General features: G+C 48.3%; 1 protein-coding gene across 1 annotated transcript in view; it reads right to left on the bottom strand.

The window, feature by feature from the left end:
- Positions 1-766, bottom strand: part of LOC144139224 (uncharacterized) — a 44,546-nt gene extending 43,780 nt beyond the window's left edge. Inside the window, exon 1 of the mRNA XM_077671646.1 lies at positions 609-766. The gene's annotated coding sequence lies outside the window, so the exon portion shown is untranslated. The remainder of the gene's footprint in view (positions 1-608) is intronic.
- Positions 767-27,837: the final 27,071 nt, after the last annotated feature.

Below are 27,837 nucleotides of genomic sequence, written 5' to 3'. Positions count from 1 at the left end.
GAGGAGGATGCGGATGAAGGAGAATGGAATGAAACAGAAGAGGGGGAGGGTAATAGGCAAGAGTGTCAGGGCGTATGGGGGAAAGGAAGAGGTAGAACGGGGAAATAGATTAAGGGGAAAAGACGAGTCTAAAGGTGTTTACATCAGTCAAAATGTACTATGTTGAACCGTGCTTTATGCGGCAAGCATTATTGGCCTTGAACCACACAAGGGAGCTGTGACAGCTCGTGGCAGCTTCGTTTGATCGAAGCCTCATAAAGAGCAATGAGCTGCCTAAGCCATATCCGCCCTTCACATTACGGTACGGGACGTCGACGATGCTGCCACGCTCCCCCAAAAAGTGGTTCGGTTTAAGCTTTAACTTCCAACCCGTCGTAAAATGCACACAAATGTCACCTTTATACGTTTTCTTCTGGTTACCGAGTACCCGTTATTAATTACACGTGAAAGCAACATGAGAAACCATTATCTGAAAAGGTTGGCAAGTCTTTCCATATCCAGCCGGGCACGCGATAGCCATTTTATCTACAAGCATTGTGCGTCGAGTTCAGGTGATTTAGATAGCGTTCACGTAGCAATTGAGAAGAAAAAAAAAGCAAAATAATTACCTTCAACCAGCGCAAATGTAAAATGGATCGGTTGGTGCACCTGCCACGACTTCGCTTTTCCGCCTGGACACCTAGAAAGGCTTACAGTTGCCACCTAGTCGTTTTCGGGCTTCATTGCGGAGAGAGCGTTGAAGCAGATTGTTCGGTCTTTGAAAAACTGCTCATTGTATAGCGCTCGTGTGGCTGGCTTTGGTCATAAAAGAGCTGGAAAAGCAGTCAAACGGGCGCCAAATGCTTGTAACATGTGTTCTGTATTCCTGTTGAAGGCACTGGTTGCAGAACTGAAAAGAAGAAACGCTGGAACAGTAACACAGTATTGCGAAATTCGGGGATTGCTTTGCTCAAGCCATTTTGGTTCACCTGTCATCGTTTCAGGACTTGAAATAAAACATACCGCGTTAAGTGTTTGTCTTGTTAGGTTAGCCGTGCGATATTTTTAACGCAAACCAAACCACCGCGGATGACGTGAAAAGCTTCCGAGAGTTTTGCTTTCGTAGGTCAACTGAGGAAAATAGACCTGAAAGGTTAATTGAACCACTAATCAATTTTCCTCGAGCTTTCCAGTGCACGCGAAGTTGTCATTTTCTGTACTAAACTGGACAAGAAGAATTCCTAATTAAACTAAAGGAAAATTTTAATCTTGCATCGCAAGTAGGGAAAATCGAAAGGTACCGGCGTGTTGCGCCAAAACATGCCATTACAACCACGTTGCTCAAATACATCACCTACCCCTCTTTCGAAATGGCAACGATTGAGGAACGCGAAGCTTTCCAAAATCCGTCTATGTGGCGTGATCTACTGTGACGATCTCCTATTGGTCGAGGGCTAGGCGTAATGCAGTAAAAGCTCGTTAATTCGAACTCGAAGGGGACCATAAAATTGTTCGAATTAAGCGGAGTTCGAATTAGCGGGTGGGCTCTAGAAGACTTCGCGCCACACCGCGCGTGCAGAACACAAAAAAGCCACCTCTGGACTCGTTATCGTTCACTAGGCGCTACTAGAGGTTTCTGGCAGCAGATTTTGCAAATAATATCCATGGAACTTGAATAGCGAACGGCGCCGGCAGCGTGGCGCCCGCTGCAGACGCGAAATAAGCTGTCGCAGCAGCGTAACGCGTGCGCTGCGCTGTTGTTTGTTTGTTTGTTTGTTTGTTTGTTTGTTTCGTTGTTTGTTTGTTTGTTTGTTTGTTTGTTTGTTTGTTTGTTTGTTTGTTTGTTTGTTTGTTTGTTTGTTTGTTTGTTTGTTTGTTTGTTTGTTTGTTTGTTTGTTTGTTTGTTTGTTTGTTTGTTTGTTTGTTTGTTTGTTTTGCATCCCAACGCCAACGAGTTGGCCCATGACCGTGCGCGAGGATTATCTGACCGCGGCGGTCCCGGCAGATTCGCGGGGTGGGGGGGGTGCGGGGACGCCGGGAGGTTCAGGGATCCCCTTCTAACATTTCACGAGGTCGTAAGTCCCTATCTTTTCTCTCGGAGGATCTACCCACCCCCTCATTCAACGCTTATTCGGTCTGAATCGTCGGTCTGGAGAATGCTCCAGAAGGGGCCCTTCCCTTCGCGGGGTAGGTTTAGTCATTTTGCGCCCAACATTGACCCGCACTGTCCTGACTGCGGAGAGGCGTATTTTTCATTAGATCACTTGCTCTGGCAATGCCCTGCAATACGCGACGCTGTGTTTAAGTACAAAGAGGATTTGGAGGAAGCCCTCAAAAGCGGCGACCTCTCTGTCCAACTCCTGGCCGTCCACAGGGACTGCGAAAGGGCGGAGGGCCACGGCCTTCCTGTCCCTACCTGGGAGCGGCCCGCAACTACAGCCCCAACGTAGTTCCTCAGGACCAAAAATAAAAGTTCTTTGTCTGTCTGTCTGTCTGTCTGTCTGTCTGTCTGTCTGTCTGTCTGTATGTATGTATGTATGTCTGTCTGTCTGTCTGTCTGTCTGTCTGTCTGTCTGTCTGTCTGTCTGTCTGTCTGTCTGTCTGTCTGTCTGTCTGTCTGTCTGTCTGTCTGGTAAATTTGGTTTGGTTTGGCTTTGTCACCCATTGTAATCACTCTGGACCGACTTCTTCTGCGAAGAGAGAAGTAAACCAGTGGATCCCAGTTCGAATTAAACGCTCTGGATAGAGATGCGTTCGAATTATCGGGAGTTTTCCCCCATTGAAATATACAGGGCTGTGCCGGGACCAGAGCATCAGTTTTAAATAACCGGAAAATTCGAATTAGCCGAGTTCGAATCAACGAGCTTTTACTGTATTATGTGAACACCTTATGCGAACACATGTTTCTTGTCGGGACGGTTTACTGCACTGCGATTGTGCTCCTCTATAGTGCTTTATTGATGCGGGCATACCACGGCTCAACCATCGTCTTACTTGGACGGAGGGGTGCATTTTCTGTTCAATTTTGCACGTTCACGCATCCCTCTCCAAATCCAAACTTCTCCTACCGTTCAGGAATTGCGCATGCGCGTAGACGTCGGCTTCATAATGCGAGGGAGCCAGGTTCGATTCCGATCACGGAAGCATTTTATGTCTGAGAAAAGAGAATTTATTACATTCCACATATCAGGGTGCAGCGACTAGTGGTAACAGCGCTGCCCTAAAACCAGAAAAAAAAACCATCAGTTCCCATGTGCTCCGGGCATTCAACACTCTGCACAACTAATGTCTGTTGTGGTGAAACAAGTTACTGCAAAATCAACACACAGGAACTTCAAAGGTGTCCCTAGAGAGAGTTCAGAAACTAGCTGAAACTCAATACGGTACAATAGGTATGCTCAGGATGCTGTTGTTCCTGACTATACTATGAAGCGCGTGGACCAGCGTAACAGAAAGGCTTCTTCGCCTAGAACTGCCAACTCATTTTCGAAGTGACTAACATGTATTGACCGTACTCGCCACCGCAGTGGAAACATAGCCCGTTGCGATCGGCCGCGAAGACACGCGGCACCACGATTTCGCCACAATACAAGAGCACCAGCACGCATCAGGAAGTTCACCGACACGTCATTTCAACGTGTGCTCATTTGAAGTGTGAGTTTGAACATCCTGCTTAACACAGTCCAAAACGTTGCCGCTACACGACACTGGAACAAGGCATGTTCGGGCACAGTGAGGAACGCAATACGCCGAATCTCGCCAGACGGTCACACGTCGGGAGAACTTCCCAGCAACGCAACCATCCGAAATCCCGAACATCAGATGGAAGCTCCGCCGAAGTCAGCTGATGCCAACGGATGCCGCGCGATCTTGCTATCCGATGATTATCTAACTGGTTTATTTCCAATTTTTCGCACAATTCGCTTACCGCACTTTCCCTTTTAATTTTTCGTCGCTTCACCCATGATCCTGATCATCACCATCGTCAGAGAAATCTGGCTTTCCTGCAGTGCGTTTTAGTGGACTACAAACGACATCAGTGAGAGGCCTGAAAGCCTCGCTTTAAAACAGTTTAGCCACTCACATTTTTTGGGGGGAAAAGTGCACCAAAAAGGATATAAAACCGAATTCCTTCGCAGATTTTTATGCTTACTTTCCTGATTTCAACGTTTCCCGATCAAAAGCTTTAAATCATGTTGCTGTTGCATCAAACTAACGCAGGAGGCACAAAAGTGTTATCAGCTTTTCTGTGAAACAGCTCGCTAATTCTAGCTCAAATATTATTAAAAGATGGCCTTCTGTGGGCTACTTTTTTAAACGTCTTTATCAGCGGTGTAACACACCTAGATTTTTCACCAACTTAACGAAACGTACTTTTCGATATCGACTAGCCTTGTTTTCTACACGGATGGGTAGCGGAAAATCGAAACACGCTTGCAGACGTACTGAAGAGTGAAACGTTGCATTTAATAGGTACGCCCATTGTAATCGGTTTAGGTTGAATAAATGGTTTAATGTGACGGTTTCCAACGCTTATCTTTGTGGCTTAGCAGCCTACATAACACCCCTGGAGCTGGAAAAATTGTGGTTCATTCCTCTGCCATGGGAATCGGCAAAACACGAAAGTGAAATGGGAAGCGAAATCTGCAGCTGTGCATGATTTGCGGGTCGGCGGCGGTCTTGTGGGTGTACATAGTGAGCGACGCCCTGCTGGCGGGCCGCTTCCGCAAAGGTGTACTGGTGTCATTTCTGTGACGGATATGACGTCAGTGAAATCTTGGTGTATCCTGGCATAAAACAGTTTCGTGTTAAAATATAAGACCAGAAAACGAACAACCCTAGGCATAACGTACTCTCTAGTTCTAAAGGCTGCTTCCCCGCAAGAAGACCCTGTGTGCAGGGGTGCATCCTTTACAGGCCGCTTGCTTTGTAGTACTGCCGTCATTTCCGTGACGGACATGACGTCGCTCAAACGTTTGTGCATCCCGGCCAACTTTCGCCTTAGAAATCGCTTCTAAATAGTTCATAGCGCTGATAGCCAAACCCCTTCGACATGCAGCCTTCACAGACAGCCTGCAGATGGTTTCCAACAGGAATCATCGCCGCTTTTACAAACATTGTTACCTGGGAATGAGGTGGCGCGTGCCACTGCCGGCAACCTTACCCACTGGTCACTCTGAAGTGGAAAATAAGGCAAACCACTAACGTAATTTATTCATTTATCGCATATTGCATTCCGAGTATGGTCCAAGCAGTTTTACCACCAATGTGGCGCAATATTACTTATATAAATATTAAAAGTGCTACAGCATGCACTAGTGGCGCAAGGCAGGAGAAACAGCAGAGCTTGCGGCCCCTGTCCCTTCGTCGGAGACCCGGCTATTGCACTTCGCATGGATATCCGAACTTGCCTCTGAAAGCTCTCTATGACTGGCGGGCCCTGATCATTTTGTCCGCAGCCGAAAGTGGACCGCTTTAGCACACTTTAGAACCCGCGGCAACCGGCTTCACAAACTCGGCGTCTGTAGCGCAAATGGAGCGAAATTGGGGCCAAATATGGCGGTTAGTCTTCTCGAGCAACCGTTCAACTTCAGGTAGAGTAACTGCGGCAAAGTGTGTGCTGTGTGCACAAATGCGGACTCAATTTTCATCCCCGCGGATCTATAAAGACCAACGGGAAGCCGAAACGCAACATTCAGTCTCATTAATCCCTTGTAATGGCGTCGTCGTTGCGATATCGCGCATGTGACTGTGGATAGTTTTAGATTTCCAAAACACAAGTCATTGCGGTCAGTGGGTCTTTTACATAGCGCCATTGTAGAAAACTTTTTTTTTTGTGTATTGCCATCAGTTTATCCAATCAATCAATCAGTTACAGAGTACAGTGAACTGTGCATTTGTCACATGTAAGGGGCAAGGTTAGCAAAAAGGCAATTTAATGCCTGACAAAGGGCCGTAACCTGTTCCAGTCAATAAAGCGCACAAGGAGCATGTTTGAAACGTAAAAGAAACCACAGTTTCACATTTCCTGTAACAGTTTTAAAACATCGTCTGAAGAACATTCATACTTCGAGACCTGCCTGCAAGACTCAGCTTATAACAATCGTGTATTGTAACGTTCTGTTTTGAATGACACAAAGCAAAAAATATGTGCAAACACCAGACTTGTTCAATAGCAGACCATGCCATTTCTACTCCCTAAAAAAAGTTAAAATCATCTGGCTTTACTACTTACTAAAGTGACAGGCATCCATACACGTCAATTTTTAAAGACAACCTGAGTGATACCACCTAAAATAAAATTAACAAGAAAGAAATAAATTACTTTAAGAAATGAAAAAAATCTTATTATTAACATTAATGTTAATTATAAATAAAGCGCCTAGGCGAAATCAAGCCGGGCGTAATGGCAAGGAGTGGCGAAGCGCGATGTACAAACGCTTCTTGGTGAGGTTATGTTTCACGCTGTGTTGCATCGCATTCGCGCGAGGTAATAAAGATCAATAAAAGATTTAAAGCTCGTCAACAATGGCAAAGGTGTCAATGACAATATCAAAGGTTGATACCAAACCGTAATGAGCATCTATATCTATATTAGACGAGAAAAACGCATTAGTTGCTGATGACACCAACCGCCAAACGCTACCGCCAAACGTCTTGAAGTTAGCTTTTACTCTCAGTACATAATTTGCCTTGCGCACCAAAACTATGACAATGCTGCAAGTGCTGCAAGACCCGACTGTAACAAATAAATAAATAAAACCTGTACCAAATAAAAAAAGATGCAGCTAAAGCTTGCGACAGTGTCGAGCATAGTATCCTGCTAAACAAATTAGCCCGCATAAACCGCCCGGCATATCTCGTTGCTTAAATTAGGAAGTTTTTGTTCTATCAGAAATGCTTTTGCACAAAATGAAGTCTATTCTCAAATAGATATTTACAAGCTCGGGGTGCTCCTCAAGGATCTGTTTTATTCCTACTACTTTTCAACATTCTTATGAGTGACATTCCTATTCTCCCTGGTGTAACAACATACGTTTATGCGGAGGATATAGCATTCTTTGTGGCTGTAGTCGACATTCGTTCGTTATTAACATTTTCAGGCCTGTTTATCTCTCTTGGAAACATGACTTCATAGAGCTAAACGTGTCGAAGAGTGCCCTCCTTGTCTTCCCAGTTGCAGGACCAGTTTCAAATTCTCTCGTTTACAATAATCAGGCCATTCGGCAGGTGAATTCATTCTGCTCTTGATTGGAGTGCACATAGTAATTCATCAGTTACTAAAGCGAAGAGAGCGTTTGCTCGCATCAAGAGTTATGTGGGAAGCGAGCAGAAATGCGCCGGGACACACCTTTGCTGTTCTAACGGTCCCTTGTCCGGTCAGTCATACAGCTTGGCTGCGTTTTTTTTTTTTTTCAATCGCCCAATGTACAAACCGCGGCCGCTCTACTTGTTGGAGAGGCGCATCTTTCGATTCTGCATTGGCCCTCCTCCGTTCGTTTTGAACCGGGTTCAGAGTTCAGGCCCCGATTTCTTTTCCTTATTGTTCCGATTAGCAACCGCATCTACGTAGCCCCCTCTGGAGCTGCCAAGCTTACATTTGTTCACGCTCCCAGTATATATATATATATTTTTAATTTCCGTGTACGAAACTTATTTCCTACCAAGCGCAATTTGTTTTAACATGCATGCTTTGCTTGTATTTCTATCAAGCTACATGGATTTATTCCAGTACCAGCTATACAGCGAGAAAATGAGTTTTTCTTTCAAAACTCCTTCCCTTCCGCCAGAAAACTTCCTCTGCGCTCTCTATTAACTATTTTTAATTAGCACTTATCGATGTATTCTGCGTCTTCTGTGATTTATACAGATGCATGCCAAAATGGCTAAAAGGCTGGCTTTGCTTTTTTCTCAATCTCTAGCTTGGAGTTATTCGATACGAATTCCAGGCTAAGCACCAATTTTTTTGGCAGAATGCATGTTAGCTATAGCTTTCGCTATATGTTTCCACATGTTTCAGAAATCATCCTATCCTCTGTTTGGACGTCAGTTATTTCGGCGCTTACCTTCTCTTACCACTCTCCACTGTACCGCACATTACTGTTTTTTTTTTTTTTTTTTTTGTTGCAAGACACGTGAAGGAGGCACGTTTGGCATTGGCCCCTGGTCATTTGGACATTAAGGGCAACGAGTTAGCAGACATTCTAGCTAATATTGCTGTCACAGCTTCCATTCAATTCAGCTTATATAATCGGGCTCTTTTTGCGTCTTCAAGGTTAAGGAGATATTGGCATCTAGACGCGACTCGTGCAGATGCACTCTTATCAAATGAAGAGAACAAACATTACAACCTCAGGTGAAATGTTCACCTTTGCGGTTCGCGGCAATACGCAGTGACCTTCATCGAGCTACGCTGGAGAATTCCGAGGTTAAACTTATATCTATTCATGACAGGGATTTCCCCTACGGAACAATGTGTGCGGAGCCAAGGCCCGGAAACAGTGAAGCTAGACAGCTGCATTTGAAGGAGCCAATTGGTCGGACGGGGTTGGCCTTATCGATTCCACTTATATTATCTATAGGGGCAACAAATTTGGGGCACGCAAAAAGCGATATGTGTATAATATCTGCATTCAAGCTTACGTTACTGCTGCAGGTCACCTGAATTGATAAGGATACATATTTAATAGATTTGGGGTTTTCATCATATCGAACTTTCATTTCACGACCTTCTCCTTTGTGGAAATAAATATTTCAGAGTCCTATCAAATTACAGTAAGTGATCCGGCCAAATAAAAAAGTATCTTGGAGTCCTATCGATTTACAATAAGTGATTTAGCCCTGGCAAATTCCACCTTGTGGGTACGTTCCGAAAAAATTGAGAGCATCATTATCTTGTTGTTGTTGTTCTTGTTCTTGTTCTCCTTCTTCTTCTTGTTGTTCTTCTTCTTTTCTTCTTCTTCCTCTCCTTCTTGTTCTTATTCTTTTCCTTCTTCTTTTTCCTTCTTTTCCTTCTTTTTTCTTCTTTTTTTTTCTGTCTTCCTCTTCTTCTTCTTCATCAACGCCGGGGGTAGGGAACGGAGAAGAGTATGCGTGCTGTCTCGTAGCATCCACGAGCTCATCTCAGTGTGGAAGCGAACGCCAAGCGATGCACTCCAAGAACAACCTGACACTCCCAACTCCGGCCACCCCCTCCGAGGGCTTGTCTGCCCGCCCAAGCGGCGAGGCCAGAACCTCAAACGAGTGCCGTAGTCCGCGACCGTGTTCCAGCGGAGTCCGCAACCACAGTCTACCATCCTCACAGCAGCCTTTAGGTCTGGACACTAACGTGCGAAACAGCAGCAGAAGCCTGTTGCTTTTCAATGGCAAAGTCAAGAAAAAACCCGCCGCCCGCCGCCCTTCTCAGTCCCCAACTGGCCGACCCAACAGCGGCAGCAAGAAACACCGCCGGACGAATAGCCATGCCGAGTTTCCTAGGCGTGAGCCCTTGTCCAGCCACCTACCGGGACTTGGCGAAACTAGGGCAAGGACAGCAGGGCTGTCGTTTGAAGGCCAACACCGAGACCAAGCAACAGTTGACGGCCGTGGTGAAACTTCCAACCACGGAAAAGGCAGCGGCAAACCCCGCACCAGCTCAGAGCCACGCCAACAACTTGTAAGCCGGCCCTCCGAAGCGCCAAAGCGCAAGCCTTCCCACGCGGGAGGGGTGCTCTTGGAAAGGCTGCAAACACTGGTGAGCTACTTTGGGGCACCCCACAGTTTTAAGGTTGTAAGTCTGGCTTTGCCGCCAAAATTGGATGAAGATCGTGTTTAAGCTCTGATGTGTAGGCTATAATTCGCAGGCTGCGTCTAATTTCACGGCAGTTTTCATGAAAGCTGGCTGGCCTAAAATTTCCCGACTATTACATCCCAACGTAACCCAACATAACCTCTCCGAACCTAGCGTAACCTAACCGAACGCGGCATAATCTACCCAAATCCAGCCCAACTGCAACAAACCTAACCTAACCCAGCCCAACGACACAGAACACAACCTATATTAAACGTAATCCAACCCATTCTAGAAGTCCTGTGCGTTGATCTCATAATATAGTAAAAACCAGAGTAAAAAAAGCCACAACAAAATCACGATGAGCGAAAAATTCCGAAAGCTAAAAAAACTGATAAAGACGCAATGCCGGATTCGAACCTGAGGTTTCTCGTTTAAAACCAAGTACTATACCACAGTGCTAAAGTAGCAGCTGCAAACACGGCTTTGTAGGGAATATTTATCCCATAGAGAGAGAGAGAGAAGGCTCTTTATTGAAAAAGCAGAGAGTTTTGCCGGCGTTTGTGATCACCTACATGCTTCTCTGCTAGGGGTCGGGGATGTAGGGAGAACAGGCCCTAGAGAGAGGTGGGCAGAAAAGAAAAAAAAAAAGAGAGAGCGAAAGAAAAAACGAAGAAGCAAAAAAAAAAAACACTGGCGTGGTTTGGCGGGCTTGGCGGACTATTTTTTAGATTGTGTTACAGAATTTACAATTTTGAAATGTGGCCAATGTCCTCCAAATATGAAAACAAACTTTTTAGGGCCTGACGCTGCTTCGATGGGCTAGTCCACGGTCCTAAGATGGTCTTCAAAGTTACCGGCCCTTGATCTAGGCGTTCAATATCTTCAAAAAAACGGGATCTTGGTGCCAAGTAGGCCACACATTCTAATAAGATATGTTCGACGCCATAGAATCTCTGGGTAGCGTGCTTAGCCAATGAGAGGCGACTGCCGTGAGGAATTTATGCCAGTAATTCTCACGGTTACCGTGATAATAGGCACTACCTAACTAGCAAAACTAATCCCGAAATTGCGAAGCAAATGTTGGGAACAGTATATTTATAGAAATAAAATTGTCAGTGACTTTGTAATAACAATGAAAAGTTACTACTTATTTTTTCTTCTGTTTACCCTATTTCGCACTGTATAAAAATGGCTCATTCTATGGCTCATTCTTCACTATATCAAGGTACTACGCCCCGACTCTGTTTATTTTGTGTTTCACTGTTTTATATATGATTACCGAAACTTTTAACGGCTATGCTCAAGTTTGTGATGCGTCTTTTTTCTTAAAGGGACAGATAACCGATCTTCATGGAGTGCATATCGTCTAGCTCCTGCGAAACCCACTGGGGTAACCGCAAGGAATTCCTAAATAAACAGGTGGAAACAATTTCAATTTGTCTCCAAAATTTGGGAAGTCTAAAATGTGGCGACACGTAGTGTCTAAAACGGGACACTACGTTACGTGTCCAAACAACTCCGTCGATTTCAACGCGTGATTCAAAAAACCGCATGAAGGAACTGGAAAAGTTGCACATTATTGTTGTTTTAGTCGGGTACAAGTTTTTAAACATCTATAATCTTCCATGCATATAAACGTGTGTTGCCGCACGGTTCACTGTCATGGTTCCCAGCATTCCTTGCGGCGGGACACGTATGGCTGGTAGATTTAAAATTCTAGGGCGCTATCAGCAAAACCGCCTCGGGTTAAGGGGTTTTAATTGACGACCTTTCGTTTGGGATAAAGAAAATCTTCTTCCCCTCTTTTTTTCACCTCACTATGTTCACCCCCATCTGAAGTAGCAAGCCCCGCCGTTTGTGGGGCTAACCTCTTCAGTTTTCATTAAAGTTTTCTCTCTCTCTCTCTCTCTCTCTCTCTCTCTCAAAGAAAATATACTCGACAAAAATCAGTTGTCTGTCCCTGGTTTTCTGTCCCGGCGCACCAAGATGGCGCACACACTGATAAATTATTTTCGCGACTTCCCACCCGAAAAATAGCCGCGCCGGTCTTCGGTACTAGTAACGCCTGCTTCCTCCTTCTGTATGGCTTAACCACTCTGCTTCACAGCCACTACGTCCAACTCCGTAAAACGTCTGCACAGCCATGGATTGCCAGCGCCTTTAAAAGCAGTCTGCATGGCGCCTTTAAAGGGGCCATGCAGACAAAATACAAGTTTGTTTTATTATGAAGATTTAGTGTTTTATAGGGCCATAAGCGCTTGTTCGGCAACGAGCGATGCTTTATTCACTGAGAAGTAAAGTATTTTCATTCAAATTTTAATCATCCTGCTACATTGTGTGTTTTAGTGACGTCGACAATGACATATTAAGAGCAGGGCCTTAAAACTAAATATAGCCTGCTGCACAGGCCTGCTACCATCTCACAGGCGCCCGTTTGATTATCATGCTTATCGCCCACTTTCAGGGACTGCTGAACTGCCGGTGTCTGGTCGTGGCCTCCGCGATCGGCTGCCGGCAGCAGATCGCGGAGGCCACGGTGTGGTTATCTTGTTTAGCGCTGTCTTGTTTATAGATGGCGCTGTTCGCACTTTGCTTCTGGCCGGACTTCTACACCTGCCGTATTTTTATTACGGTTCATACTAATCGTTTCCTAAAACTTAACATATTACTCGACAAACGGGGTCACGTAAGCGACCGTACCGCTTCTGTCAGTTGGTCAGTGTCGTTTCACAGAAGTCCAGCACATCCGACAGCCGTTTTAGCGGTGTCAGCCGGCAAAGTGCCGCATTAACTTCTTCGGTGTTAACGGGTTTGTTCGTAACTTTAATTGTTAGTCCCACAATTTTTACTGCTATGAAAAGAATGTGTCTTACATTTAAGCGCAAATAGCCTGTTCGGCAAGCTTATAAGCTCTGCCTAATTTGCGTTTGCTTTTGCCGGCTTCAGCCAATCGCACAGCGGGGCTTATGACATCATAGGTTCTGTTGCGGGAAATTAGCTAGTGGGTCGCATGGCCATTCCCTTTTTTTAATCATTGTGTAGCTTATTTTAGCGAAGTTTACGTTAAAAGTGGTGTCAGTATGATTCTATCGAGGCAATATTTCGAATGAACCCAACTTGTGTTTTTTCTGCATAGCCTTTTTAAAGCTCCAGTGAAGCGAAGTCAGCGAAGCGTCACATGTGCGCTATACTCCGTCTACAAACTAACAAGCTAAAGCCGCGTTCTTCCGGGAACAAATCTTGTCGGGGTTTAGTTTAAACTGAGCGAACGAATTGCGACGAATTGCTTAGTTGCGACGAATTGCGATAAATTACTGACACTGGCGGCTGGTCGACTGACTCAGTCGGAGGGCCGGTGAGCTGCGCATTGGGCACAGCCAAGCCAAGCATGCAATAGTAGGTGTTCCACGACCCGTCGCAGGAAAGTGGCAAGGAAGGTACAAAGGGGAGAACAGCACTCTGGAATTTATCTTATCACGGCAGTGTTTTATTCCTGGTGCACACAGATTTCAATGATGTCATATTCGTCACGAAAATGTAACGAAGCAAGCGGCCTGTAAAGGGTGCACCCCCGCACACAGGGTCTTCTTGCGGGAAAGCAACCTTTAGTACAAAAGAGTACATTATACCAGAGTCCTTCAATGCTTTTGAAGGACTATGATTATACTTAGGGTTGTTCGTTGTCGGGTTTTATATTTTAACACTAAAACGTTTTAGGCCGGGATACAAGATTTCACAGACGTCACGGAAAGGACGCCAGTACACCTTTACCGAAGCGACCCGCCAACAGGACGTCGCTCGCCAAACACACCCGCAAGACAGCCGCCGACCCGCAAATCATGCTCAGCCGCAGATTTCACTGCACGTTTCACTTTCGTGTTTTACCGATTCCTGTGACAGAGGAATGAACCACAGTTTTTTTTAACGGAGTACGCCGTAGTGGCGTTTTAAGTTGCTCGACTGATCACCTTGCAACCGTTTAACAAGCCCAACAGATAATGATCTCAAAGAATGCAGTTCCGTACAAAAATGTGAAGTGTTTTTAAATTCAAAGTGGTCCCACTGGCCTGCAAGTGGGATCCGAAGTGGTCCCACTTGCCTCTAAATTGGATCTAAAGTGTTCCTACTTGGAGGCAAGTGGGACCACTTGCAAGTGGTACAGGAGTCACTATTTCACCTCAAGTGGGACCTGTTCAGGCACCACTTTGGAGCAAGTGGTATCTGTTCGCGGACCACTTGCAGCAAGTGGGACCAGTTCAGCTCCCACTTTGAACTCAGTGGTACCTGTTAGGGGACCACTTGCAAGTGTCCCCTCCAGTGGGACCTGTTCAGGCACCACTTTGAAGCAAGTGGTATCTATACGCGGACCACTTGCAGCAAGGGGGACCAGTTCAGCTCCCACTCTAAACCAAGTGGTACCTGTTAGGGGTTCACGAACAGTTACCACTTGCTTCAAAGTGTTGCCTGAACAGTTCCCACTTGAGGGGAAATAGTGACTAAGCACAACACTTGTATAACACTGGTCTTGGTTCATAACCCCCTCCTTCCCCCTCCCCCCCCCTACTGCCTTAGTATCCCGAAGTAGCCAATGAGAATATCGATCTAATTTGGTATACTGGACGACTGAACTTGATATTTAATAACAATTTCAGATTGTTTTCTTCCATACTGTGGAAGCAACTTTTGAGAATTGTCACATAAAAAAATCCGTTTTAGCTCGTTTTTTTTTCTCTCCAAGTTCCCTACTGGAAATCGCATGTCCTACAATCCACTCAAAGACATCTGACTTGCTATCTACCATGGCAGAAACAAAAAAAAATTGAGTTGGCCGTAACGTTGCTGCCGTAGCGCAAGGTGCAGTACGTTGATAAAAATGAACTGAGAAGAGCGAGTTGGAACCATCGACACACCTCGCGATAGCGCCGCTCGTCTCAGCCCATGCTAATCGGCAGCAGTTCAGGACTTTGCCCACCTACTTGAGGTATAAATGATTGAATAGTGCTATCGCGAGCGGCTGCTCCCAAATACTTGACCTCCAATCTACTCCCGCTGAGCCAGTGCTTTTGCTTTGCAAAATAAGCGGGAGTGTTTTGTGCGGCAGTTGTTATGGTTGGTGTCGTATTTCGATTATGTGATAGAGTTGTAGCTGTAAAGCTTAAAATGAGGACTAAAAACGTTGACCCGACGTCAAAAATTTGTGTTATAATTTTTTTTTGCAAAGTATACACAAAATAAAACTTCTTAATAGCGTTTTTTACACGATTCATGAACCCCAGCGGCAGTTTCGTACACATGCAAACACGTCACAATATGGCGTATGTTGTGGACGAGTACAGTTAGGGTAGCCACCCTAGTACAGTGTACACTGCCAGCGTGTCGGCGGCGGCCTGTAACACGAGACGGGGCGTCGGGACGCCCGTGGAGTTCACGCAAACGGAGTGGCAGTATGCAGGTTCGGCACTGCAGTCTGCGGGTACTTAGCACGAAGACAGCCGGCCTGTCACTGAGGTACTACATAAGGCCCTTGCCACACGCACCTTGGATATCGACCCAGAGCTTCCTACCCCGGATAAGCACCTTGCCAACCTGTGGGCAGCATGGAAACGTCTGCAAAACACTTTTCTTGCGGAATGTTCGGAAATTTAAACAGCTAATCACTAATCCTTTCATTTGTTAGTAAATTTACAAATGTTGCTGTTTTCTTCCATGTATATTCATTTCCTTCTGTTGACACTGTTTTTATCATGTAGTTCACTCACAATTATGCTTTGCACCATTTACAATCATACATCTGTTGAATTGTGCATTTACCTCCCCCTTATGTAATACCCCACGAGGAGCCTTTAAGGGTTCAATAAATTATGATGATAATGATAATGGAGAGACACATAAAGACCTCATCCGTCTGAGACGCAAAACTGCCGAAGCTAGGCGCTACGCCAAACACCTGTCTCATGATAGGTGGCAAGACTATTGTGCGTCCTTCGATGAAAATACGAGTGCGCGTCGACTGTGGCAAACATTTCGTTCTATGTGCGGAAAGTCAAAAGCCAATAATAGACGCCTGAAACTTGGCATGTACCCGGCGACGTATGAACACAGCCTGGCAACCACCTTGTTTCCCCGAAGCCACGTACGACAGCGAAGAAGGCGAAGACTCTATGGCGCAAGGCCCGTTGTTTCCGAGGGAGGCTCAGACTCGCTGTTTACCCTTTCAAAGCTCGCAACGGCACTCGAGTGTGTTAATGCAAGAGGTGCACCAGGCAGGGACGGAATCACCTGAGCGATGCTTCGCAACCTGGACGAACGACAAAAAAAAAATTGGCTCAAATCCGATCTGTGAAGGTAGTTGGAAAGCAAAGCTTTAAACGGCACCAACAACAATTGCCCGTGCGACGTCACTTGAATTCACACACGTGGCTCTACAAAGGGTTGAAACCAGAGATTCTGCCAGCCGTTACCTGCAATTCGTGGGGACGGCGTCCCGAGCGCAGCAACAGCGTCTACAGCAGCGGACGCCGGCGCTGTAGCCAGGCCGTGAGTCGGGAGAGAGAAAACGGAGAGGAGCGTCTTTCGAAGGGTGAAACAGCGGAACCTAGCTATCCTGATGGCTACACCACTACGCGACACCAGCGCAGACACCGAAACAATTCGGCATGTGAGCGTAGTGATTCCCATTTTTACCTATTTAAACTAGTTAGTTTAGTAAGTTTGAGAATTACGAGAAAGCTGAGGGAGCTTTTATAATCGCTATTTATCAGAACCAGTTGCTACTTTGGCCTTTTGTAATACCTCTTAAAACACAACCGAATTGGTATTCAGCAATTTAGAACGCGGAGTCCCATTCATGGCAAGCAGTGCACAAAACGTATTGTTTATCTAGCGGCCACATGTCTGTATGTGGTTTGCGCGTTTTGTTTTCCCTGTTTGCCGTACGACCACTTAGTTCCGTCGGGTGCGGGTTACCCTGGAGGTGCTGCCGAAAAAGTTAATCAAGCCGTGCAAAGGCAGCGCGCAATGGACGCGAAGCTGCGCCAAAACAGGCACAAAACAACCGTCACTAAAGCTGACGACAAAGCCGTTCCGCCGACTCCGCCGCCGGCGAGCAGGCACTTCCGCGCAGGGAACGCTGGGTAAATTCGCCGCGCCATCTACAGTGTGCCCCGTGAGTGAAACCCTTCGACCCCCCTACCACGGAGCAAGATATAATGAGGAGCGCCGACTGTGGCCCAGAAAAATTATTTTGCTCGGGCCGATAATGTCCACGCGCCGCCGGCCGCCCAGCTTTCCCTTTGCTCTCTTCCTCCTTCGTTTGCCCTCTCGTCGCTGTGCCTCTGTACATGGCTCTTCCCTTCTTCGCTCTCCCCAGAGGCGTCGTTTATTTCGCAACGACGCCTGCCGTATGCCAGTCCTACTATGCAGGAGGAATGCCTGCACGCGCGGAATTTAAACACCCGTGCGCAGCCGGAATAGACGGCGCAGATAATCGCACGCCACCGCATACATGGCGATCGCTTATTCCCTATTGGGGGACGCTTATTCTGACATTATGAAGACCCGCTAAAAATATTGTACTAACCCAGCAGATGTAAGACGCAACTGAACGACGACGACTTCAGAATCACCAAAGAATGAGCAAGAGTAATATGAAACGCCACAACATGCAGTCTAGCGTGATTCTGCTTACGACAAACCGATGCAGCGCAAAAATTACCCTCTGTTCTTGGCCCGCTCTCCGGCCGCCTGCTTAATTATTTATGCCCCTTCTGCGCACGAACAATGCTTACAAGGGTCGCCCGGAGTCTCCATCGGCAAACGGCAATGAGACACACATTTCTGTGCCAATGACTGAATTGGACGGCTGCCCTGTTGTAATAAGTGTACAAAAACACTGTCATCTTGATAAGGCGCCCAAGAATATCAAACGCAACCTTCATTGTAACCCACACCGCAACTTACCGCCCGATGTTCACTGTCGCTCTACGGTCGTGTTATCTCGTCGATAACGCCGTGGATTCCAAATAAAATGCTGCGTTTTGTATGGCTGCAATTTTCGGCCTACGAGGGTTCCCGGCGTTTTTTTTTTTTTTTCTTTAAGCGGCTCACCAGCAAAACATCCGGCTCGTCAAACCTTTTCTTTTAGCGAGTCATCACCACAGAGATATAGGGTCCGGACGAATTCAAATATCGTGAAATGAAGGCTTGTGAAAAGACCGCACTGTCAGGGCCTCGATCTTGAGCAGATTGCTACGTCGCGGGCAGTCGCGGGTGATGTTATCGCGTTTCTGTTATTTTCTGATGAGCGTGTGAGTGCCGGTCCGTGTTCTAGGCACACTCTGTTTTGGACGTAAGTTGGAGAATGGCGAGAAAGCTGAGGCAACTTTTATAATCGCTAGTGATCAGAACCAGTTGCTCCTTTCGCCTTTTGGAAAACCTGTTAAAACACACCCGAATTGGTGTTCACAAATTTACAAAACGGAGTCACATTTTCGGCAAGCACTCCGCAAAAGGTAGTGTTTGTATAGCAGCCATATGTCTATATGTGCGCTCTACATTTTGTTTTCCCGCCATGCAAACCAGTCCTTAACGTATCTTTGCCGTGCCGTACGACCACTCAATTCCTTCGGGTTCGGGTTACCCAGAAGGTGCTGTCGAACAATCAAGCCGTGCGAAGGAGGAGCGCAATGAACGCGAAGCGGCGCCAACGCAGGCCCAAAGCACTCCGTGCACAAAACTACCGTCGCCGAAGCAGACGACAAAAGCCGACGGAATGCGTTCCGCCAACGCGCCCGCCGGCGCACGGGTAACGCCGGCCGCTTGACCATTCGCTGCGCCATCTACATTGTGCTCCGCGAGTGGTGGACATTAAAGGGGCACTGACACAAAAATTTAGCATCTTGTTTTTTTCGTTGCGATAAGTAGCTAGTGACCTACTTATAACCTGTAGAAACCTCATTTGCTTCAGCGTGCGACGGTTGTTTAATTAGAGGGATTTTAAATGCGGCCAGTCGCAGTTTCGGTTTCAGCGAGTGCCGTGAAACGATGGATTTTGTGGATTTTGTGTGAACAAAGCTGACCACGTGACCGTCGGAGGGACATCACAGAGCAGAGCCGCCGTAGCACTGTCGAATCCGCATCGACGGCAGTTTCTGCGAATGCCCCCACGTACTGATCTCGTGGGGCGCTTAATTAAAAAGCGACCGTGGATGTGACGCAGGCGCTGCGAGTGCAAATGCTACCGCGGCTAAAGAACGACGCGCGACGCTCGAGACGGTGGGTGGCAAGACGCGCGCTGGGAGCAGCCGGCCGGTCTGCCTACAGATGTGTTCGGCTCAGCACTGCGGCGGATATTCGAGTGCCGCTCTCGTAAGCGGTGCAGATGACAATTTTTAATGCAACCCGCCATCGCATCATTAGCTCCTTTCTCATGTAAGCCACTATGGTCGGGACTTGGGGACAATTTCGTGCAGCGGTAACAAGCTATCACTCGAGCTACCTGCGCCGGCCTGGGCCACTTCGCGGCCGTGGCCGCCGCCTGCACAGCGACCGTGCGGCTAGCTCAGTGGGCTTTTCGTGCCTCCGGCGCGTTTTCGCATCCAATGGTAATAAACAGTAATAGAAACAGAGTGCCTGGAATCCCTGTAGAACTTTGGTCGCGGCCAGCTGCCCGATTAGCTGACGAAATCACGGCGCCTCCACCGCCAACGATCGGGTCGTTCGTTCTCGAGAGCAGAAGCTCCGCCCTCCGGCCCTCCGATTGGAGCGGCGAGCCGGGCGAGCCCGCGTAAAACGCCGGTAGTGCGGAAGCGGCAAACACAAACTCGTGACGTGTTTGGATGTTGTTTATTTACAATTGCGCGTGGTCCTCTGCTGGCTGCTCGGTTGCGTTTCGCACACTTCAAAATTGATTTTAAATATGTTCTAGGCTGTATTCGCCGCTGATATTTTGCAGATGATGTATATGTGTTCCCACCAATCTATCTCCGACGTTATCTCGCCTTCAAAATTTTGTGTCAGTGCCCCTTTAAGAGCCCGCAGGAGAGAGCGAAGTCGGCGCTCCTGTTTATCTTGCTCCGTGCCCCCTACCCCCGCCGCCGCCTCCGCCGCGTTGGGAGTTTGTTGTCGCGCACGCGACGAAAGAACAGTTAGCTGGTAGAGCTAGAAAGCTTTGATTTAAAAGAAAAACTGCTGGACGAGCTCAGTATGGTCTGGACAAGCTGCCTCATGCCTGACAACTGGTGCCACTCTGTAGCGCACGCTATTCCTAAACGAGGGAAGCCTACTGAGAGACTAGGCAACCTGCAACCCATCTCACTCACGTCTTCTCTGTGCGAACTCCTGGAAAGAATAGTGCTTAGTAGACTCAACCACCATTTGGAATACGTGAAACCAGATTTCTTCGATCCTAGTCAGACTGGGTTTCGCAACGGACTGTGCACCTATGACAGCATACACTTGATAAAGGCAGCTTTTAATCGTAGACACGGGTGGCTCCGCGAGGTTGCCGGGCTCTTGGCGGCTGTCAATCTTCGTAAAGCTTTCAGTACGGTCAGACACGACTACGTGCTTGAGGCTCCGGTTGAGACAGGTGCGAGCGGCCGTTCGTAACTTTGTACGAGCTTTCTTGCGACGTCGAACCTTAGAGTTTGCTGCTTCAACGACAGGCGTCACATCGCCCACGGTATTTTATGTTGTCGTAGTTGGAGTACCTCAAGGAGCCATAATATCGCCTACCCTCTTCAACATTGCGATGGCTAAGAGCACCAGCGCACTCAGGAAGATACCAGGTCTCGACTCGACTGCCTACGCGGATGATGTCAGCATCGGGGCCATTCTACAGCAGTGCACCACCACCGACGCCAGCGTGACTGCTGTTCAAACAGGCCTCGACACGTTCTCAGAATACCTCAGACCAACGGGCATGCAAATGTCTCCAACCAAGGCGTAGGGTCTGGTCATCCGGGCCTCTGAAGTTGAGCGTGCCCAGGTCCACCTTACCCTGAATGGAAACGCCATATCGCGACCGACAGATGGCTGTACTCGGATACTGGGCATTCCCTTCCACAAGAATGGCACTTCCAACGAATGGCTATCGCAGCTACGAAAGTCGTGGGAGTCGATACTGAACGAAGTACAGAGGATCGCCAACCGCTTCGGCGGTGCTTGCACCGAAGTATTGCGAATGCCGGTTACCACGGTCCTGGCAGCTAAGGCGCGCTACGGAGCTATGGCCATTGGCCTAACCAAGGCACAAATGCTCAAGCTAGAAGTCTTGAACCGAGACTCCCTTCAGGTGGTCACCGGCCTACCACACCACGCAAAAGTTGAGGACCTACATAGGTACGCCCGACTGCCCTCCTTGGCGGCCACGCTCGCTGCCACAAGAGACAGCAATGCCTCGAGGCGAACTCGTATGCTGGCAGGCGTATCAAACGCCTTGCTGATGAATGGGTCAGTCCCGAGCTACCCTCACTACCGCTTATGACACCACCGTGGGAGGACACGCTCGTTTCTCGACCAGAACCACTGCCACGGAGACGCAACAAGGAGCATCACACGAAGGAACTGGAGGCTCGTGCACGCAGCTCCAAAGACCCCGAGCTTCAGGCAACTACCGTTTACACAGATACCGCTTGGAATGAGGAGACACGGGACGCCACCCTTGCAGTGCTCACACCCTTTGGGACATATAGGGAGTCACAGGCCTACAAAAATTCCCCGCATTTCCCCGAGGGGAAGAATGTGAAAGTGCGAACGCACGAGTTGAATTTGCGCGGTTCGGTAATGTTCGCGAAAGAGAGATGACACACACACACACAACTACAAAGAAAGAAAGATGCATTTATTCACAGACACCTATTTGTGTTGTCGTTGTACTTGATTGCTAGAGCGGATCTCAGCTTTGAAATTTCGTGTCAGTACTCCTTTAAGCAGGTGCATTAGCCCTTCTCACGCCCGATTCTTGGCCAATCCCCCACGTGGGTATGTGCCATGTCAGCGGCCAGGCAGCGCGCGCCCATCGCCCCCCGTTGCCAAGGAAGACGAGGAGATTCCTGGCCAATCCCCCACGTGGGTATGTGCTATGTCAGCGGCCAGGCTGCGCGCGCCCATCTCCACGTGCGCGGACATCGCCGGTGGACGCAGGTTCAGGGTCGCTTAAGAAGTGCATTGCCCTTAATATCACCAGCCTACGAGCACACAGCTAGAGCTCCATGCCTTGTGGATGGTGCCATTCGTGGTACGCACCGAGGCGGCGTGCTCACTGTGGACGGCACGACAGAAATCAACGTAATGCGCGACAACACAGAAGCCATCAAACGGCTTCGAGGACCAAGCATCGATAGTTCAGTGTGCCACCTCATCAAGAAGTGCAGATCACAACGAAACAACCACAGCGTCCAGGTATGCATCGACTGGGTGCCAGGACACGCGGGTAACCTCGGAAACGAGGTTGCTCACGCGATGGCAAGCGCGCAAAATTAAACGTTCCACTTGCTTTCCGCCTACACGGTGCCACCACTGATTGACGTTGACCCGGCCAGGCTCGTCGAACAAGAGAAAAAAACGAAGAAAGATAAACCTGCGAGACATGAGTCCCCAAAATGACCACCCTCTTCAAAAGGGCTCACCCAGAGGGACTCAAGTTCTGACCTACAAGCCCGAACAGGGGCCGCCCTTACCGAGGATGTGCTGCTCAAGCAGAGGTCTGTGGATTCACTCGTGAGTCCATTCACTCAGACTCATTTGGACTCAAACTCACGGGTGAGTTTGAGTTTGAGTGGGCGCGAGGCTAGTGTGGCATGGCGAGTTTGAGCTTGAGTGAGTTTTAGCCGATTGATCGAGCCCGAGTGAGTTTGAGCACAACTGAGTTTGAGTACGCCTGCATGAGACCGAGTGAGTTCTGAGTGCATTCTGAGTTTTGAGTTTATTTTGAGTTTTGAGTACAGTTGAGTTCTGAGTTCATTTTGAGTTCCGAGTTCATTTTGAGTTTTGAGTCCGTTTTGAGTTCTGAGTTTTGAGTATATTTTGAGTTTGAGCACATTTTGAGTTCTGAGTCCGTTTGAGTTCTGAGTTCATTTTGAGTTTTAAGCCCGAGTGAGGAGGAGGGGGAGGAGGAATAAACATTTATTCAACTGTATGAGTTCCGTCGTGGGAGGCCTCCTTAGCCCACGAAGCATTGGTCCTTGGCTGCCCGGCGGGCCCTGTCCACCAGTCATTGCTGGTCTTGAGGGCGTGAGCTGGCCAGCTGGTCCTCCCACTGCTCCAGTGCTAGGTTTGGTAGGAGGTTAATGATGGTGATTGTAGGCACTCGCAGACCATATGGTAGAGAGTGTTGGGTGTGGGGCAGTGTTGACGAGTCAGTGTGGATGTTGTTGGGTAGATGGCATGGAGTAGCTAGTGTTCTGTGGGGGTAGCTAGGCATTAGTTTGCAGCTGTCTGAGGGTAATATGGCGTCCTCTCTGGTCATGTTGGGGTGTGGTGGGGGGTAAATGCGGCGCTGCAGTCGGTAATGGGTGAGGACATCCGCGTATCTTCTTGGAATGTCATCGCTGGAGGTCATCGATCGGTCTGCCAACGAGGGGAAGGCCCGGAAGGTTATGTGGAGTTGGGGGGGGGGGCTTTGTAGAGTGTTCATATGGTCCCTAGAAATTGTGCTAGTCTGCCGTCCGCGCGCTTTCTCTATGGGAAGGCGTGTCCGCGCCGCTGATGCACGCACAGCGCTACGCAGAGGGCGCTGCGAGCAATCGGAGCGCCCGAGCTAGAGTGAACTAGAATACTCTGAAGTCGAGGGTTTGACGGAAACCCGTCTGGTCGGGAAACATGTTGGAGTAAAAACGGAGACACCGACCAAAAGAAACTTAAAAACTTTAAAACAACAACAAGACGTTTCGGCTTCGTTACTGAAGCCTTGTTCACAATGAGGCGAATAAAAGTTCATGCACGCTTATGTTCTCTTGAGCACGTGACGTAGGCAGCGCGTGTACGACGGGGGGAGGGTTCCTTCATTTCGATTAAGTGTATGACGTGTCGTCTGTATTTCCAGAGACTCGAGATAGAGCCGCGATCTCAAGTTCCTTTCTTGGCCGATGATTGTGGAATTATCCCAATCAATCCCATGGCCCGTTGCACCCACGTGCTCGGCAAGAGCATTCGACGCCACACGCTTGTTTTTTACATCGTTCTGGTGCTGCCGTAATCTCTGTTTGAAGTTGCCCGATTCACCTATGTAAGCGAAATCGCAATCTGCGCATGAAATCTTGTAGACTACGCCAGGAAACGATTCTCTTGGAAGCCTGTCCTTGCCGCCCACGAGTGCGTTCCGCAGCTTACACGCAGGCACGTGTGCCACTTCAACGTCATAACTACGCAGCACGCGGGACAAGGCTTCGCTTACACCAGGGATGTAGGGAACGGCAGCACGCTTTCTTGGTCGGGGATCAACCGGAACGGCAGGATTGGACAGGCGGCGTTCCACCCCACTCAAGAACGCCCGGGGATAGCCGCTTGCCGAGAGATCGTTTCGTACCCTGTCGAGGTCGGTGAAACGGTCTTCTGCTTTCGTACAAAGGCGGTTCGCACGGCTGAAGAGCGAGGCAGCAACAGACCGTTTGTGAGCGTCAGGGTGAACGGACCGAAAGTTTAGGTATCGGCCAGTGTGCGTATCCTTTCTGTACACATTAAACGAGAGCGTACCATCGCATCGGCTGACAAGCACGTCCAAAAATGGGAGTCTATGGTCGACCTCAGTCTCTACTGTGAATTGGATGGCCTTTTCTTGACTGTTCAAATGCGCAGTGAACGAAGCCAAGGCGCTGCGTCGAACCACACAGAAACAGTCGTCCACGTAGCGCAGAAAAATTCTTGGGCGTGGACTGAAGGAAGCGAGTGCGCGATTTTCCAGCCATTCCATCGTAAGATTGGCAGCAGTAACAGAGACAGAGGCACCCATAGCGGTACCGTGGACTTGCCTGTAGAAGACCTTGTCGAAGCAGAAGTATGTATTCGCAAGGCAAAAGCAGAGGAGCCTCTTGAGGTCTGGAACGTCAATCGGCGACCTGTCTGGCAAAGTCCGGTCGGATTCTAGCGCGGTAGTGCATGCTTCCACAGCCATGTCAGTCGGAATCGAGGTGAATAGCGACACCACGTCGAAAGAGACCATCACTTCGTCATCGTCTATTGCCACGTCACGAATTTTTTTCAATGAAATCGCAGGAGTTGCTCACATGCGTGGAGCCCTTCCCGACGAGTGGAGACAGAATTTTGTGCAGGTATCCGGACAAATTGTAGAGAGGGGACCGGGTGTAGTCAACGATTGGACGCAGGGGGACATTAGGCTTGTGAACCTTCGGTAAGCCGCAACGTTTATAGAACCTTGGTTCTATAAACGTTGGGTAAGCCGTACAGTGCAGGTGCGGCGCCATTATGGCACAGAAGCGAATAATACAGAGACTTGCGCTCGGGAGGAACGAAGCGAAACACATCCGCCAGGAGTGTCTGTAAGTCCCTCTGTACTTTCAAGGTCGGGTCCCGAGTGAGTCGGACGTAAGTGTCCTGGTCATCCAGCAGAGCCAGTACCTTGCTTTTGTAGACAGACGTGTCAATTAGTACCGTCGCATTCCCCTTGTCAGCCGGAAGAATCACGATTTCGGTGTTCGCCTGGAGTCGCTTGACAGCCTTCCGTTCATCCGCAGAAAGGGGCGAGACGAACTTCCGCCGGTGCAGCCCAGAAAGTACGCCAATAGCGCGGGTGCGCGCCTCGTCACGGCGGGACGGATCAACTTGGTTAACCGCACACTCCACCGCACACACAACCTTTCTTACGTCAGGGGCGGGAGCAACATTGAAGTTCAGCCCAAGTTCCAGGACGGAGGCCTCGGCAGAGTCGACTTTGTGCGTGGAAAGGTTGTACACCGTTGTCTTGTTTTGCGGACGGTACGGCTTGGCTTTTTTTGAAAGTCTGCCAAGCTTGACACTATGTACGGACTGTGACCGGCGAGCGTGTACATTGGCTTGAAAGTTGGCGTGTAGCTGGATGCTTGCAAGATGGTCCGGACAGTGGTTCTCCAGGCGGCGTCGTACAAAAAACGCTTCGTTTTCTAGCTTCCTAATGGCGTCACGGCAGTCCATTATTCTGGCCTGTAGCAACATTCTCTCTGCCTTTGCGATGACGCTATAACCAAACTTGGAAGGTACAGGCCTGTTTAGGTGCAATGAGCGCGGAAGGAGTCCCCGAGCTTTGCAGGTTAGGTTGAAGTCCAGATGTCCATGAAATGCGGCAACGCGGGTTGTGAGGGAAACATAACGGCGAATTTCGGTGATAACGGGTTGGCCATACGCCCGGCGAAGGTTGATGAAGTCGAGGGTTTGACGGAAACCCGTCTGGTCGGGAAACATGTTGGAGTAAAAACGTTTTTACTAAAGTTTTTAAGTTTCTTTTGGTCGGTGTCTCCGTTTTTACTCCAACTAGAATACTCTATACCCGAGCGGCCGGAGCGAGCGCGGCCGGCCTGTGCCGCGCGCTACTGCCGCGGAGCGCGAGCGCGCATCGGGGTTTGTCGGCCACTTAGAGCGGTGAAATCGAATGGTACGAGGTACATCAGCTCACAATTGAAGGTACGATAGTACTATAAGACCTTTTAGTTTCACGCCCCAAGTTTTTCGCGAATTGGAGCCTCTTTGCGGCCGCTGAATTTCGCGAGTGAGACCGAAGGATGAAACCGCAACAACCAGCGTAGCCGTTTCACTACCACCGCTTGAACCATTATTAAAGTGAAGCTTTCTATGTCTCACTGGTGGCGTATGTCGCCTCGAAAAAGCATTGCATGAAAGCCAACTGTCTCTGATGACGGTGATATTTGTGAGTAAGGTGAGAGGGAAAAAAAACGCTTCCCGTGGTCAGAATCGAAGCTGGCTCCATCGCGTTTTGAAGCCGACGTCTATCTCAATGCGCATTTCCAACATGTCAAAGAAGTTTGGATTTGGAGAGGAGTGCAGCCAGAAAAATTATCCACTCTTCCACTCCGCAACGATGGTTGAACACGAAGCTTTCTTCGCGTGAAATCAAATGGCAAAGGGTCGATGTCAAATCCGACGCGATCATAAGTCCAAAATGCGTTCGAGTCAAAGTGAAAGCTCAATGAGTCAAATTCAAAACTCAGACGACAAGGAATCCCTCACAAGAAAGCTTCGCGTTCAACCATCAATGTTCAGACAGTGAATCCCGTTCAAAAAGAGCTCCCTGCGGCACCAGAAGCTGCGTTTGTTCCACATCGAAACTACCGGGTCATTCCCGAACGTCATTGACGGTGACAAGCACGCAGACGGCTGGTAGGCTGACAAAAAGAAAAGCGAAAGCTTGAGTAAAATGTTTTGCCAGCAAAAACTTGTTCCTATATACTTTGGGCAGAGTGCGGGGGGAGGGGGGAGGGGGGATAAAGCAAGGTATATATGGTCATGACAGTATAAATCAACCTCAATATTTTTACTCCTTGGTTTCAAACAGCCGCGATTATAATGATTGGCCATAACACAAATATTCTCCCGTTTTGCTTTCTCCGCGTGCGTCTCGCAATTCCCTCCGAGTGTGTGGGTGACCAAAAAGAACCTGTGCAATGAGGAATGCAAGCGAAGTTACTGATTTGCAGCCGGGTGTTACTAAAAATCAGTTTCACGTACCCAATGCTGGCGAATGTTTCAAATCGTGGTATTCACGAAAATTACAGGCACGCAAAAGAGGTTTGATAGTACCCAAATTTTTGAAAATTTCGAGGTAAGCGGAGTGTTTTAAGCGAAATGCGAAAAATGTATGGCCAGATCATTGGAATAATAGCTAGTCCTGGTAACAAACGCTCCAATGCACGGGACGCTTCCGGAATACAGGCAAAATAATTTGCAGAAAAAAAAATTTTTTTTTGTATTGCGGAAAAAGAACTGCGTGATGCACGCCTGTTTCGCCTTCGCATCTGGTCCCAAAAAAGTGTTTTCGAGCTTCTCAATGCCGCATCAAATGTTGGTCGCCAACGCTATATTCTATCTTGCTGTGAAGCAGGCAAAGCTAATGCTTTTCTTGTTCCTGCCGTTTTTGG

Source organism: Haemaphysalis longicornis, unplaced genomic scaffold (assembly GCF_048455015.1).
Source record: "Haemaphysalis longicornis isolate Haplotype H1 unplaced genomic scaffold, Haemaphysalis longicornis Haplotype H1 scaffold_5, whole genome shotgun sequence".
Lineage (NCBI taxonomy): Eukaryota > Metazoa > Arthropoda > Arachnida > Ixodida > Ixodidae > Haemaphysalis > Haemaphysalis longicornis.
This window is presented reverse-complemented; position numbering and strand designations above follow the sequence as displayed.